The 17,407-nt window shown below is 36.4% G+C and overlaps 1 long non-coding RNA gene across 2 annotated transcripts; it reads right to left on the bottom strand.

Moving 5' to 3' along the window:
• Nucleotides 1-507: 507 nt before the first annotated feature.
• LOC135781472 (uncharacterized) lies at nt 508-16,246 on the bottom strand. Of its 2 annotated transcripts, none has more exons than XR_010545167.2 (6): nt 15,591-16,246; nt 15,489-15,506; nt 9,103-9,210; nt 5,929-6,022; nt 2,640-2,834; nt 508-2,413 (listed from the first exon to the last, which is right to left on the bottom strand). It is a non-coding gene; the product is annotated as an uncharacterized lncRNA (long non-coding RNA). The 2 variants fall into 2 exon arrangements; XR_010545166.2 differs by having other exon boundaries at nt 2,735-2,834; nt 15,591-16,203.
• Between the last annotated feature and the right edge of the window lie 1,161 nt (nt 16,247-17,407).

Genomic DNA, 17,407 nt, shown 5'->3' with positions numbered 1-17,407 from the left:
CTGTTGTGAAATGTATTTTTAATCGACTCGCACACCCATGCGATACAGTACTGTCATTACGTCAGGGAAACGAGAGTGTTGAAAATATTAAATCTTGTGTTAATCGGATGTTTTGCCCTTTGCCTGCCTAGCTTCTAGGGGTGGATCACTACAGCACATCCATGTCTACAGTCGCCATTCGGTTTTGCTCACGACCTGAAACTTAACCTAAAACACAAGCCCACCGAAACATTAACAGCTTAAATGATGCATTTAACAAATGAAACACATAGTGCCAAGTATAAAACACATGGATTTTGTCGGGAAAAAAGCATTTTAATTTGAGAATTTTGCATTGTAAGCAGGTCTGGCTGGGAAATGTTCACATTTGAACTATGTCCTTACGCTCTTCAGAGCGGTAAACATATATAACAATTGTCTATAATGTATAGTAAATAATGTACAGTGTGTTACATTTTGAGTTGTCCAACACAATTAAAACAGACAAATAACGAACAAAAGCGAGAATAAAACAACAGATAATTTATTTGTACTGACATGGGTAAGGAAACAAAGAAAGCAGTTTAACTAAAAAATATATAATTTAGTTCAGTCATGTATTTAACAATATACCAGCATGGCTACGTATTTTGCAATGTGCTCTCCCTTTGCCACTGGCACCACAAATATAACTATTTCTTGTACAGAAATAACAAGTAATCATGTAAGATTTAATTCAGTTAATTCTGTACATTTTTTCTCTCAGTGCCCTTGAAATAGGCTACACAACACAGAAAATAGAAATACAAAAAAGTGCAGAACTAACAGGAATCACATCTTAACGTCATCCACATAGCATGATTTAAACAGCATCCTCATTAAACTTTATACAGTTGTATACAAATATTACATTTTAATAAATTAACCCTATCATACGATAAAAACAACAATTCAGAAAAAAAGGTAAAGCAATAATACGTAAAAAAACCCAAAGCTCAAAAAAATTATACAATGTCACTGTTTAAATCACTGTATTTGAACTTATATTTTCATGACTGATGTGAAATATCGATTAGATTTTTCATAGATTTATTTCATTTTTTTCTTATGCTAGGTAAAATAATCCATGCTGTAAAAAATATTTTTTTTCATCACAGACACACATCCTCACTCACGCACGAAACCACATGTAACCTCTCACTTTTAACAAACACTCGTTGCAATGTTATTGTCCATCTCCTGAACTACAAAACGTACTACAGACAATTTCTAAAATGAGCTCGATGTCTGATAATTATTTCATTCATTTTTATTCCCCCCCTTTCCCTCACTGCTCAGATAAGACTGATAAGTGAGATCTTAAGGTTTCACAGCACAGTTTTAATATGATCACATGTTTAAATTTTATGGTAAGACCACTGCTAACAAAGTTCAGTTTAAAGCTTTTATGACGTTAAAACTTCATCATAGTCTACATGCACAATGCAATATACATTTTATTAAAGATATGCAGTGACAGAACGTATGAAAACAGCCATGTTCAATAAAATGTAACTTTGTTATATTAGTAAGGCTATAAGCTAACAGTTTATTTGATTGATCAGCCGTCAGAAGTAGCGCACATTTCAGCACCACGTGGAGTGGACAGCGACCCTCTGACGGCACCAACACAGCATTAAATCTACTAATGCTTCATAGTGTTTCATTCAAACATCTCTCAGCAAACAATAATGAAACTATTTCTATCGATCAGATATATGGCACCCTCACAATTATAAATCACCACAAGCTAAAAAAATACAACAACATCCAGGGTACGTCCCTCATTATATATGAGGAGACGTTTACTTTTGCTGTCACGTTACGCGAGCGCGTCTTATAAGCACGCTCAAAACGAAACCATTTTAGGATATATATATACAAACTACTTCTTACAATGATACACAAGAAAATTTGATTAAATCAGACTATGCTTCATGTTACGATTAAAACACAGCAAAACAGTACAAGCGTTTATATGGTCGTGTGGTTTAACACATTTTCCCTCACTGAGTAAAGACCTAGACATATACGTAATCTCCTAATCTGTACTTTTTAACATTTGTATTTTTTTTTTACCTCATACACACACATTTTCCCTCAGTTACCGTTTGTCTAATTCTGTACACGTCTGATATATCTAAAGGGACACGTGGCAGAAATCTGAATAGTTTGAAACTTCTCGAAATTACATTATGTCCAACTTATACTTAAGAAAATCCTTTACAAACATAGATTTTAAATACCTGAGGCTGTTATCTTGCTTTTATAAAGAAATCAACTTGCTGAATTTCCATGAATGGATGTAAAGCACAAAAAAATTGACTTGACGTTGATCTTGTGCACAAGACGTATTATCCTAATGATTTATCCCAAAGTTTCCCAGGTTTTCATCCTGTGAAAACATAAACAGTCGATTAGTATATATACAGTATATTTAATATAGATACATACATATCTGTTTCATGCATCATTTATGTACCATTTAAAAAGGTGAATACATAAAGGAGGAAATCCTTGTATATTTTAAGTTATTGTCATCACTATCAACATTTAGAAAATCTAACATTTTTAACCATCAATTTATATTTCATGCATGAATTAAATATCATACTAATCACCTGTATATCACTGAGAGACACATTAGTATTTCCCAGTCTGACGCAGCTCAGAGGCCACATCATAAAAAAACAGAAACTGTAAGAATAACACATACATTTTATTTTTATTTCTTTCATGTGAACATCCTGCTTCAAATGACTGACCCTGGGAACTCAGTATTCTCATGACTGAGGCCTTTCCCAAACTAGACGCATCTAAAAGAGAAAGAATACAAAACAGATTATGATTTATGATAGCGAACGAATAACGGAGATTATAAGAACATTAAGAAACAAATAAATATTAATATAGGGTGTATTTATGAAAAATGGAAAAAAATAGTAAGAAAAACAGCATGACACATGCTTGCACACATAAACACGCACAGATATAACCACAGTCAGACGTCATACTTTTTTATGAGCATCTAAATGTCCATTTAAAGCTGTCTCTCAAAAAAAAAACAGCATTTATCATATTATTCATATACGCATGGGATACAACTGTCTTTAAAATATACAGCATGTAATTTAAGGTCAGTATAGGTTTTTTTTTAAAAAGTGCAATGAACTGCTAAACTAACATCACAGAGTATTTTAGATTAATCTTAGAAAATATTCTGTATTTTCTAGAATTAGAAAAGCCCCACTTTGACATACTTGTTAGTTCCTAAATACACACATGCAGGGCCCTAAAATATAATTTTCATAAATATATAGATAAAGCACTAAATTTGGACCCAAACTGAACTTCAGCCTTATTTTAATTTACATCTAAATTGAACTAAATTATTTGAGACTGTGTAATGCCTTTTAAACCCAAAACTTTATGTGAGATTGATAACTTCATGTTGCATGTGCCTTATCTGCGCTCTCTCCCTCTCTCTAAACATGTGCACATGGCCTCCTAGTTATAGACTTATCAACACACACACAAAACACCTTTACATGTGCACATATGCACACATTCATTGTGCGTACTCTATGTACGCATGCATTCATACACACGGTTTTACTCACACACACCTTAAAATAATCATGTATAGCCCTCCACCACATACGTACACTTGCACTTCACACACATTCCCATGTCAGTACAATTGACAAAAACAATCACAAACGTCCCGGAAAACTCAGATTCTGATGCATTTAGACACACGCACACTCTCTCCCATACGTATGCAAGCGCAGGTTCATAACTTTGTACTTGTACTTTCTGACACACACACACACACATATACGTTCACATGTGTACAAATACATACAGTCTCTATAAAGAATACAACACAAACACACACTGCCTGTTTAAATGACACCTCACCTGTCACAGCCATTTTCTTTACATTTGCACACCCTCTCACATTTACGTACATACACATACATATTGTACACACCCACATGCATTGTTTTTAGTATAATATCAAAAAAGAATGATTATGTGAATTCCCATGACATTCGCACTCCTTCCCATTTATTTACAATTATGTACATTTATATATATTAGTTATAAAAATAATCTTTATAGTTGTTATACTGACTATACACATACTAGACACTCACAAAAACTTGTTTAAAATGTCTATAAAGTTGGGTTAACCCTAACCCTAACATGAACACACATACATAACTTACACAAAAAGCACGGGTGCAACACACATAGGCATTAAAATCATAATTTATAAAAAATCCTGACACACACACACACACACACACACACACACACACACACACACACACACACACACACACACACACACACACACACACACACACACACACTGCTTCTTACATGCAAACATATGCACACACACACAGTCTGTTTTAAACCAAAACATCTACCTTCACCATTTTACATTTGAGTAATGTACCTCTATACACAAAGATTTTTGCCTGCACAATAAAATACTGCTGCTTATGAAAGTCTTAACTACGTCAAATCACCTCTATATGTTTGCTAAGACCACCTTGGACCCCCTCAGACCACCTTACAACCCTCAGCTGTGATATTAATGGACTTGCTATACAGTGAATAGTATCTTGAGTTATCAATATCAAATCTAACATAGAACGGTAAGAATTTCATTTTACAGTGAGCTTTAGCATAATTCATATAGAAAACAGACATAATGACAATCTAATAATGCTGAAACCCGATACACAGCAAGAATTATGAATTTATATAAAAATGATATATTATATTATATGTAAGTATAAATACCCCAAAACCTTCTGTGACAGATTTGTACGCAGGGAAACTGCGATAAGACTTTTAATAGAAACCGAGTGACAGTGCCGTTTAACTCATCGACTTAACTAGTGATCTACTATTCAAAATATAATCAGTATGAAATATTTTTACTTTCTTATTTTTAATAAAGGTTTTTGCAGTGTTAAACATTTACATTAATAATGAGCTTCTCATAGTCAGTTATGTTCATTTATCATTAAAACCATATAGTAAATTATATGGACAAAAATATTTTTCAACAACAACATAATCTATATTAATTTGAACTAAGATATTTGTTTAGCCACATGTGGCTCTGCTGACATCCCTGCCTGACTGCTTGTTAAAATCTATTAAACTGATAAACAATAATAAAAACGTTTGACATTAAACAAAATCTTTGCTGTAAATGAATTTATTTAAAATATATTGGTGAGCAACATTTGAGTAATATTGCTTTAAAGTGTTTCCATCTCAACCTCATTCTGTACCCTGTGCTGATGGAGTTTGTAATTTTACCACGTCTCTGTTAAACCTTACCTGTCACATCTACATCGTTCTTTAAGGATTAGCGGCCACCTAAAAACCTTTTCTTCTTGTTTAAACACATGTAGTAGGGATCTTTTCTCTTATGGAGGTTATTCCAGTGGGATTCAACTGTTCTGCAAGCGTGCAAATTGTCTGAATTGTCTTTTGAATTGACGGGAGAATATTAACAGGTCATGATCACTTGATATTTTTGGATAAAGCTTAAGTAAAAGGGCTAGTAAAAACATGATTTTATAACATGTTACCAATTACTGTTGTTTCCTTTTATTTCTTTCGCTGTCTTTTTTAATAACTGTTTATAATGCTCACCAAATGTAAACATTTTTAAAAGTAAAATTGTAATAATTGTGTATTTGATCATGAATAACATGTTTGAATAAGTTAAGATTTGCAAAGCACTCAGTTTCACCCATCAAATTCAGAGAATAGAAGACGTGCAAGGGTGTAACTGTGTTTTGCATTATAAATAATTTCAGTACATGCCACACCCATGTTACCCTGCATGTGTGGAACTGGACGGGTGTCGATTGATACCTTTTGTAACGGTCAGCTTCCCTATTCCTCAATTCTCAGTTCTGCATTCTCAGTTCTTCTCCTTGTGCTGGACCTCCTGTCATCAGCAGATTTCCTGCAAATAAAACATGTAAACATTTATCTAGAAATAACAAAAAACATGAGGCATGCATGCACACAGAAATAAACAAACACATACACATACACCCACACACACTCACACAGCATTTGCAATTTTTAACAGACCTTGTATTATTAATGCTAAAATTGTTGATTAAAACAAAAATAAATAGTAATGTTATTTATTACTTACTAGTTAATATTTTATGTATAACTGTAATATGATTGTATTGCATTATATTTTTGACTGCTGTTTAGCCATTACAAAGTATTTATATCACATCTATTCATATTACAAATTACAATCTTTTGTTATTTTTAAGTTATCTTTTAGTTATATTTCATAAAATAAATGTCTGCATTTAACAAAAACCTTATATTTAAAAGATGAATAAAAATAATAGTACTTTAACCATAGTAAGATGTGTGTCAGTAAATGTTAATAGACTCCCATGTTATTTAGTGATGTTTATTCAAAAAATGCACTCATGCACAAGTTTAAGCAAATTTACCAAAAATAGTACATTTGATATTAATCCAAAACACAAGTTAAGTAAACAACCTAGGCATAAAAGTTCTTGTTTTACAGAAGTTATCAAATCATATTATGATAATATTTTGCACATATGTGTACTGTGTACTGTGTGTGAATGCATGAACAAAGATTTTTGTGGCAGAAGGCTGTGACGTGTTTTCGCTGTGGGACCACTCTCATACGTATTAACGGACACGCCCTATCCCCTAAACCTCCGCCCAGAATTGACTCATCTTTCACACCTTCCCTGGCTCAGAGGAAATGTTAGGAAAGATAAAAGTAAGAAAGAGAGAGCAACAAACACGAATGTTCCCTATTTTTCTCCATTAAGTCAACATTTCTAAACAAGTTTTTTTTTAGAGATGCCCATCATGGACATCATGTTATTGTGGACTAACAGTTTTTTTTTGGTGTAAATTTAATGATGTTGCAGACAAGGAAGAGAAACTCTTTTGATAATAAAAAGCATGCAGGGAGATTAGGTGTGACACTATATTGTCATTAAACATTTGTGTGCAAAATTCAACAGCATAGCTTTTACAGGCACTTCTACCGATTCGACTAAGTTAAAGATTGAGACTAGAAAATCGTGATCTAGAGGCAAAATTCAAGTAAATGAACTACATGACAGTGCAAACCGTGGCAATTAAAGTTTACCTGAAGTGTATTATAATGTAAACATTAGCTTGTTAAATAACTGGAATAAAATTCTGCTCATTCTTTATATAATATATAGATATGCTGTTTTGTTTTCATCCTGATTGTTGTTGTTAATAGAACGTTTTAAGTTAAACCTTGTTAAACATGTCTGAATTTGTGTCTCCAAGAAGAATAAAAAACTTGTAACATTTAAAGATAACTTAAGAAAACTAAAATGTCAGTTTTAGAAAAGCCAACAAAAGCTCTAAATAAAACACTATTAATGTTAATCCTGAAGTCATGGCTGTTAAAACAAACTAAAATTTACTGGGTGATGCGGTTTTACTGGGTTGCTCATTTAATCAAATAAAAAACAAAAACTTATAACAGATATATGTAACTGAATCATTTTGTCAATGAAAAAACTTTTTTTTCTTAGATACAAAGTTCATTTTCAAGTCATGGGCTTGTGAGATTTTGAGAACATATGATTTTATCTAAAGTCAGGTATGAAAAAATACATTTAATTATGAGAGATAAGCTAGAAATTTTGACAATAAAGTCTAAAACTTTTTTTAATTATGTTTTTTTTCTGAGGGGTTATTAGTGCATTAGAGTAGAAGATTAAATGAAAGTGAAGCACATGTTGCAGACCATCTCTATCTCTACTAAAAATATAATAGATGCCAAAACAATGTGACTCATGACTGCAGGACAGACGTAACAGCATTTATAATTTTTAGATTAATATATAACTCATTTAGTGCTAGTTAACAATGAAAAAATGATCTTAGATTGTTCGTTAGGATCTAACTTGCGTGGTGTAATTTCTCTCAAATGGTTAAAAATGTTTTCACAAATGTGGGTAAATCCTAAATCGGAAAGGGTGAGGCAACAATTCTTTAAAAGGGGGAAAACTTTGCTAACTTTTAAGGTCTCACATAATAGCCAATCTGCTTTAGTACTGTCCATTGTTTATTTAGTGTGTGATAAATATCATGATAAAATATTTTCTTTTTGTCTGAAAAACACAAAATGATCTATTTGCCATATTTTAAACTACATAAAGTCCAAATAGTGTTTAGGGTCACACACTAAAATGAACAAAAAAATGAAATTATTGACAAATTCACATATATAACTTTATTTTGGAGTCCAAAAGTTTCTCTATCATAACTTCCCTATAAGCTGCAGCCATTTCACAGAGGACGACAAATACATGTCTGTGCAAAAAAAGAAAAAAGCATGCAGTGAGAGCTAGCCTACTTGAAAGCATACTCCAAAAACGACCATATATTTTCAAATTGTGCTTTTCTAAGAATTATGAAAAACAATTTGCTTTTCTAAAGTATCATAATCGTACATTACATTACGAAATCAGTGTGTGTGTTTGTGTGTTTTCATGTGATCATAAGTTTTCAGGTGTAACTGTTGTCATGCGGTTTCTATATTCTATTGAATTGATAGCAAAACCAGATTTTCACATGCAAGACAAAAACCAAATCTGCATATCGTTTTCTGTCAAGACTTATTCTTTTTTAAATGCTCCAAAGGTGATTGTAGGCCTAAATGGTCACACCTGAATGGTCTTTATACACGAGGTGCCACACCCACATTTCTGAGTTCCACTTTTGTTTTTATTGTAACCTGAAGTTTACAGACATTACTCAGGTCTGCAACTTTTGAATCTATCACTGTACATCGAGTTTAATGGCCATAGTAACAACGCAAAAACCTTGTTATGTGGAGGGGAAAAAAACGAGGTCTTGCCTGCTTTAGTTACGAACTGTTACTGACTTCGACGACACAACAGAGGACATTCTTATAAGCGCTCTTGAAAAGAGCTGAGGTAAAAAAAAACGAACAAACTCATGGTCGTCTCAATAAAAAGGCAAACTTACAAAGCCGGTGACGTCACACTGAAGAAGGGTGACAGAGCTGGTGGGAGCTCACGCGGACGGACAAGTTGGGTGACTTCCACGATGGTGACCTTGAGTTTTTGCACTTACCTGTGCACAAAAACAAGAACACAAAGATGCACATGATACCCAGTTATCAGGTATTTAAAGAAATGGAGAATTAAAAAAATGAGTTGAAAAGATCGAGTAAATATGGGAAAACAAATACAGCGTGGATAGAAAAGCCCTTTCAGCCACATTACGTCGTTCAATGCGCACGTTTCCTGTACTGTTTTATTTAGCATTTTGATATGTATGAAATGAGAATATATAATATTAATAATATTATCATTTATATTTTTAGGTCTATTTAATCAACCATTAGTCAAACGTAGTCATACACTGTAAAAAGTGAAAGTTGGATCTACTTAAAAAATTACTTAAATTGATAAAATCTAAAATATTTTAGTTTTTTTAAACTTTAAGTGAAAATGTTAAGGTAAAAATAACTTATATTGGTAAAACCTAAAACATTTAAGCTTTATCAACTTAAAATCTTCACCTAAAGTGAAAAACTATAAGATGGAAAAAACTTCCTTTTTTTAAGTTTTACCAACGTAAGTATTTTAACCCAACGTTCACTCGGTGTATACGCAGTGGCAGGCTTGTATGGTGCCCTTGTCTGTGCCCCCTCTTTAGCACCCCCCAACCCACCTAAACCATCCCCTCACTCTTCCCCACCCACAATTAATAAAAGCAACATTCTGCACTTGCTTTAACTCTTTTAAAGACAATATAAAGACTCCGCAATAACAAGTTTATTCGCGATGACAGCAAAGTGTTTCAGTGAAATCCCCTGATAGGATTTAATGAGTTTCATCTTTAACCCTGGAGAACCCAAGAACCCTTCTCTTAGCATTAATTAACACTGGCCAAATTTGACCCGTGGGTTCTCCAGGGTTAAAAAGCAGAGTTTGACCCAAAATAGTTTTAAAATGTCATCATGATCAAACTTAGAAGTTATGAACCAAAAAATCATATAACCTCCTTGACTAATTCTAGGCATAAGATACCCCAAAAGACTTTAAACAAAAGGTACAACGTATCAGCAAAATATATGTATTTTATGCTGATTTTACAGTTCAGCAGCTTGTAAATACAATTACTAGTTGAAGGTAACATACACTATTTTATTAAACTATATACAATAAGTTATCCAGTAAGCATATTGTAATGAGATGAGTGGCATGGCTTTGGACATTATTGTATCCATAACACGTTTCTCGTCTTCTTTCCAGTTTTCCTGACCTGGGCACCAGATGTCTAGGTCTTTTATTCTCATCTTTAATGTTTTTTGGGGGTTGATGTAGAAGTTTCCTGCCCTCACTCTCTATCTCTTATCTCTGCAACGTTGAGTGACCCGCGCCTTCTCGCGGTTCTGAGTGAGATGTCTTAAGGTGTGTTCGACTTCAGGTGGGGTTACCCATTGGCAGATTAACGCATGGTGACATAAACCGACGCGTCGTGCGAAAAATTACGTTTTTTTCTATCGCGGGTGCCCCGTGCAACCAATCCCCAAACCTCCCCCTCCCCGCGCAAAATGCCGCCCTGGGCGGCTGCCCATGTCTACACCCGTCCCTGCATATATGTAATAATTGTTTAAGATTGTGAGGCCAACAAATTAGCATTTATTTATATTCTTCTTCCTCAGTCGCCCGCCTCGTGACTTTCGTCTGACGACCAAATGAATCACTTGAATCAAGAAACCGTGTACACACCCATCATGAGCAGCACTTTCATTAGGCCTATTTCAAACTGCACTTTATGTTATCAGCAAAAATATTACTTTTATTACCATTTTGCAAGGTATGGGCGCTGTAGACATTTTATTGATGCATGAACTTTTTCAGACCTTTTGCTTTCTCCAACCAAAGGGATTTCATCACTACGATATGTCAGTCGTTCAACTGTATGAATAAACCATGTCCATTATCAGATTCAATTCAATTATTATGGGTTCTTTAACTACTTTTGGAGTTTCTTAAATATTGCAGGTCTCGTTTTTGTCCACGTCATGTTTATAGTTAGGCCTATATTGCTTGATCTAATTGTTATCATCTTTATAGGCTTGTAATCGAAGTCAATGTACATCTTGACTTGAACTGAATATTGTGTAAGGCAACAGATACAGTCAAGCTGAAATTAATGTTACTCTGACCTAAAGGAATTTGGAGTTGTCGTCACTAAGGGGCCCAGGAGCTTTTTCCAAATACAGTAGCGTGTATTGGGGATATTTTTATTTGTCTTACTCTTACATATAGCACAGTGAACTAGGATATATTCTGTACTGCATTTCTGTAAGGAACGTAAAATATAAATAGCTTATTAAGTCTTGGAGACCTGCAATGACATAACTTCTAGATTGTAGTGATCACGTCACTTTATAGTTGTTGAAAATTTCTCAATGGACTTGGATCTACATGGCACAAAAAACTTTAACACCCAATGTGTCTGCATGCTGTATGCGTAGGTGTGTCATATTTCATCGAGGTGTCATATTTCCAAAATACTGTGTGTATGTATGTGAGAGATGGAGAGGGGCTAAGTGTGTATAAAAGAGGGAAAGAAAGCGAATTAAAGAAAAGAAAGCGATGTGGTTGGGTGAAACCTTGTTGTCTTTGGGCATCTTCGCTGACGTTTTCTCTCTCTCTCTCTTTTACACACACGCGCGCGCGAGCGCGCACACACATACACACACACACTTTATTTTAATTGTATATTTGCAAATCAATGTACAACTATAACTGCGTCCGACAGGGTGTACATCTCTTATATGTTATTGCTAAAAGGGTGGGGTCATTTCAACATTGTTTGGCTTTAAGTGAATAGCACACTAACGAGATCCCGTTCCCCTCTCACACACGAATGGACCGTTGTGTTTTCCCATGTGCAAACTGGAATCTCGTTGGTGGAACTGTGGTTTTGTTTGGGTGACTTTTGTAATCGTATTAGCGAGAGCAAAATTTCTGGCAGTGGAGACGCCAGATAACTCTCGACGGGGAGGGATACTCAGACTTTGGGGACGTAACTGGGAGAGAAGTTCGGTTTTACATTTGAGCCGCAATACACACTTGTGAAACAAAATTTTTAGACAACAAAATAGAGTTTGAAAAAAGAAATACAATTATACAATAATAATATTAATACTAGTATTTATAAAAATAATAATAATGCAAGTATTTATTCCACGGAGTGTATAAAGCACCGTACGATGAAAATTCGTTGAATGCGCCTTCCGCAAATGCTTTTTGGGGTAAGGGCTTCCCAGCTAGATACTTATGAACAGCAAGCCCAGACCGCAAAAAGATTCGCGAAAGACAAATCGCAGGCTGCGTGCAGCAAAGTCCGTGACATCCAACAGTGACATCCAGGTGCATGGTTTCCCAATCCTATTGTGTCCATCGGGAAACCGAGACAGCGAAGCCTTTGCCGTGGCTGAACTGTATCCAACTCATTCACATTCAACGAGCATGGGAAGCTTTCAGAGCAGCCAGCATCCAAACGCCTGTATTCTGCGTGCGCTGTCCGTGGTCCTGAATTCACTCGTTCCCAGTTGTTCATTTTTCCCTGTCTTTCTCCTCGCTCCTGCCTACCAACACGCACCGAGAGAGTTACACCTAAACAAAGACACACGTATCACACAACAACCATTCTTTGTTTTTGCTTCGCAATTTTGTTGGTACTATGACACATCCGCTTGTTCGTGATGTCGTTTAATGTAGGACTGAGCAGATAGTGCCGCTGAAGTGCTCTTGGTGAGGAGAGAGCAGTCTGTAATCGGCTCGCAATAAATAGAGAGCAGCGAGAGATCTTATTGGAGCAAACAAAAAATCGTCATCCACCAATCGGTGTCTGGCTCATATAGGGACCCCCCTTTTTGAAAAAAAATGAGAGAAGGAAAGCAAGAAAGAGAGACAGAAAGAAAGAAAGGGGAAACCAAATTGTATCCTAGTTGGCGCAAGTGACCACAAATATTAATATTAATAACATTATAGCCTACTGGATTTGTTCGCCCCGTCACGTTTTGAAATGGGTTGCTACGTATCTCACTCGTGTTAGGGTGGCGTACGCCGTCATGTATCCACTCAAAACAAAGCTATTTACATTTTAAGCTATCGTGAGTGGTTATTTCTTAAAACGACTAGCAACCAAAAATTTTTAAACGTCCGCGTAAAGCAAGAATACACCAGATCGTCAACACGACGACAACAACATGACAGGCTTCTGAAGCAATTTCATTGCATGACCACAGAGAGTTCACTGGCTGATACCACTCAGTGAGGACACGGGGGTCTCTAAACTATCAGCACAACATAATAATTTCTATACATCACATTAAATCTAACATCTTAATGCAGGCACAACAAACAAACAAATATTTGCTTAATGAAACACAACTATTTTACAACAACTAATGCATCAATCAATTCAGCATTAGTGAATGATATTATTATGTATTACCATAATACCACAACAACAATTCAAAGAAAATCCCGCTTGAAAATCCAACTTTATACAGACTTAATTCAGCGTTGGAATTTGACTTCATTTGACTTACCCGTGAAGTTCTGTTCATGCATCCACGCGACATAAATAGCGGGATCATTTGTCAAAATTCATTTCACAACAGTCTCTGGTCATCCCTTCTTGCAACTCTATGCAAGAAACTATACGAAGTGGGAGGGTCACGATCTATATCTGGACACCCCCTCCCTCCTTCTAAATGCATCCCAAACCAAGATCCCCCCTCCCTTCTCCTAATCACTGATATTCTTCTTGTGCCTTCGTGGTGCAAGGGGAGGTTGAGGTGGCTAAAGGCAAAGAGATAAGGCTTGAGATGTAACAGGTGTAAAAAAAACATCAAGCCTATATGCCACCATTATGAGGATTTTATTGGGTGGTCGCATCATTTGCGGACGTCTCCAGTCAGTCACGATTCTCCCCCTTCTGTCTGCACCGCACAGCGACTGCATCTCCTGACGCAGCCAACGCGCGCATATTACTCACTATAGCAGTCACGACTCGGATAAATCCGTGTTTTTACTCAAAATTACAACGCTAGCATTGACTTAAGAAGACCTTGCTGTGTCTGGAATATGTGTGTTTAACAAAGAGAGCCAGGGTGTCTTTGAAAAGGTCAAGGTAATGAGTTTTTCCTGTAAAGATCGTCTTTCAGCCACGACACGAGCGCTGATAGATAATTCCCGAACATACAACGATACAGTATCGGCATGTACAATTATATAGGCTATATGGGAAGTGAATTGTAACTTGATAACTATGTTGGTTTTGGAGATCACCCCCGAATGACCTGTTAATATGAAAGATCATCCTGTTTATTTGTATATCTCAAGCTTATAACGTTAACGTGCACGCTGCAGAACTGAAGTTGCACATTTATTAAAGGACGCTCCGATTAAACCCAAACTGCCGATCATAGTGTTTTTTTTTTGCGGAACTGCACAAATGGTTTTGAATGCAACGCAGACGCGTTGGTTTTGGCGCACGACCAGCATTATTGTCCATAGAAATTGAAAACAGTCGATTACAGTACTGTATAATGAAAATGACGTGGGCGGAAGAGTAATCCATGTGAATCCGCCTATAGCTACACAGTCTCGAGCACATCTGTTGGAAGTGTTCAAACAACGCAGGCGGGAACGCACCAAAATTGTCTGAAGTTCAGATTATATTTCGAAAATGTATGCTGTGCAGCCCAGTGGCATCCCTTCACAAGTGATGCCCAAAAAAGGCTGACCATTTAAGGGCGATTTTGTTGTAGGGCAAAGGATGCACGGAACCCCTTGACGCCACACACGACACCAGTCTGTGCAGGCAGGCACCGGGTTTCCCTCGTCGGCTGCGCTGGCGCATTTCCCTTTGGCGCTCCGTCTTCCACCTATATTTATTAGCCTATTTTCTTCTTCACATATTTGGATATCCCCTTACTCTTGTAGCGTTATCGCTTTCCATTCACGTTTAAAGCTGTGGCGAAGAGGCAAAGCCAACAAAATTGACTCAACAGCGCCGTCAAACAAAGGAGTTAGGATTTGCTTTACCTTCTCTTATTTACCATCCGCGAGATCCCTGCTCTGAGGAGAGAGTGGTTTAATTTATTTTTAGCACTGTATGGAAATAAGCACCTATTCTAGAAGTGCACATACTACTATGCACGAACTGTGAACTAAATTGTTGCATCTGCGACATTTCAGTGGCGGGAATGGCACATTACCCAACACCATGCATGCAACAAACCATGCAAAAAAAAAAAAAAAAAAAAATCAAATATAAACATGTCGAACCAATAATTCCTGCAAATGTTTACTTACCAGTGCTGCAAGCCATTGCTGAAAGCAGGAAAAACATATGCATGAGTATAAAATCAGTCAAACGTGACCATATTACAGAAAAACAAGATGAAAATCACATACTGCCCTTGATTCATCTCTCCTCAGCAACACGTCCAAGTTTTCTGGGAATCGCAGTCCTTTTTATACAAGTGATACCCTCTGCCTATTTCTGGACCACGATCAAACACCGATGCTATTTTTAGCGCCCAGTAAGAAAAAAAACACTCACAAAGACATCGCTCAGGAGTGTTACGTGGAGTGCATGTAATGTACATAAATTGTGCCTCTCCAACTCCATGCAAGAGCTCGGACTCGCCTCCGTTGCATCGCTGCAGTGATTTTTTTTTTCAAACGAGCTTTTCTCTCGTATGGCTAAATATTTCTGAAATGTTCGCAAATGTTCTCTTCTTGGGTCGAGTTGTTGCTGCTTTCCCTGTATGTCGCTCACCATCCTCTTTATTATAGGCGTCTTACGCGGCGTGTCTCCATGCAACTTTCGCTTGGAAACCCAGGACGGATTCGCTGCTCGGGAAAAAGAAAACAGAGAGAGAGAGAGAGAGAGAGATAGAGAGAGAGAGACAGAGAAACTTACACGGACTCGCGCGCACAAACAACCATGATCGCTTGTACTGAGATGAGAATATGTTTCGTCTTTAGTGCAGTACACAAACGATAATTAACGCTTGCTGAATCTCTCTTCTTCTTTTTTTTAAAGGGCTGCGTCAGTTACTAGGCATTGACGTCACGTTTAGGTTCTCCCACTTCACAGTCTACGGCTGCTGATTACAACCATCGCTGTTATGCTCTCAGACAGCGACTCTTTAATGAAAATAGCTTGAAACAAGCTAAATGAAACTCAAATAAATGACTGACAGTGTCTGCTTTGCTTGTGGCAACAGCCCAGAGCAAAACCCCTCCTTGGTGTCGCCTGCCATCGTGAAAAAACTCGTGTGCCCATGGATTCCGCGGCAGACAGACCACTAGCCTATATATTATCCCAAAACACAGTTTAAAGCCTGATAGTTTTCCCATCGGTGGTGGCGCGGTTGAGGTGAACGTAACTTCTAGACGTTGACATGTGGTTAAGATAATTAGCAAATTATTTAGATGCATCTAAACAATAAAGGGTTTGTGTTGATATTTCGTTTAGCTGTCTATAAGAAAGCCAATAGTTGTATAGGATTATACAGGCGATCGTGCATGTTACAAACTACTGCAACGCAAATATTCAGGCAACCACAATGTCCAAAGCATGCCAATACAAGTATAGATAGGGATGTGCAGTACACAAAGTACACTAATTTGATCAGTGCGGTAAAACCATAAGGAAATCGACTAGTTTAACTTGCCGCACGGCGTCGCCAAACCCCATTTAAGATCCCCAAAACTGCAAGCAGCTCATTGGAAATAGCTACTTTGAAAACAGTGCTTCGTTTTTACATAGTCGTTATATGAATTGTTGTTAAATAACTACTTAAAATCATTTTTTTAACAAGAAGATGGACCAAGTCACCCGACTTTGTTGACTATTTGTGCTATGATTCGGGTGTCGCTGTCCATGGTGCTAAAACTGGCGAGTCACACAGAAGTGAATGATCAAGAAGCTTTAATGCAGTTTAATATCAACTGTAACGAGTTAAAATGCAAGCATACTGTATATGAAATACATTATATATACCCTAGACTATATTATTCCACTGCAACAAACATAAGCTTATTTACTAATACTTTGAAGAAACAATGTAATGTATTGGGATTTGCAAGGATAACTCTACCTTTCAAAACTGACACAAATGGAATTTTCCAGACAGTCGTAAAACAACTGCTACCAAAATGGGAGGATCATGAAAAAACAAGCCGGTGTGGGCTATAAGGGGTTAATATTTAAATTAAGGCCA

Source organism: Paramisgurnus dabryanus, chromosome 23, assembly GCF_030506205.2.
Source record: "Paramisgurnus dabryanus chromosome 23, PD_genome_1.1, whole genome shotgun sequence".
Classification (NCBI taxonomy): Eukaryota; Metazoa; Chordata; class Actinopteri; order Cypriniformes; family Cobitidae; genus Paramisgurnus; species Paramisgurnus dabryanus.
The sequence above is the reverse complement of the archived record's forward strand: the minus strand, read 5'-3'. Positions and strand labels throughout refer to the sequence as shown.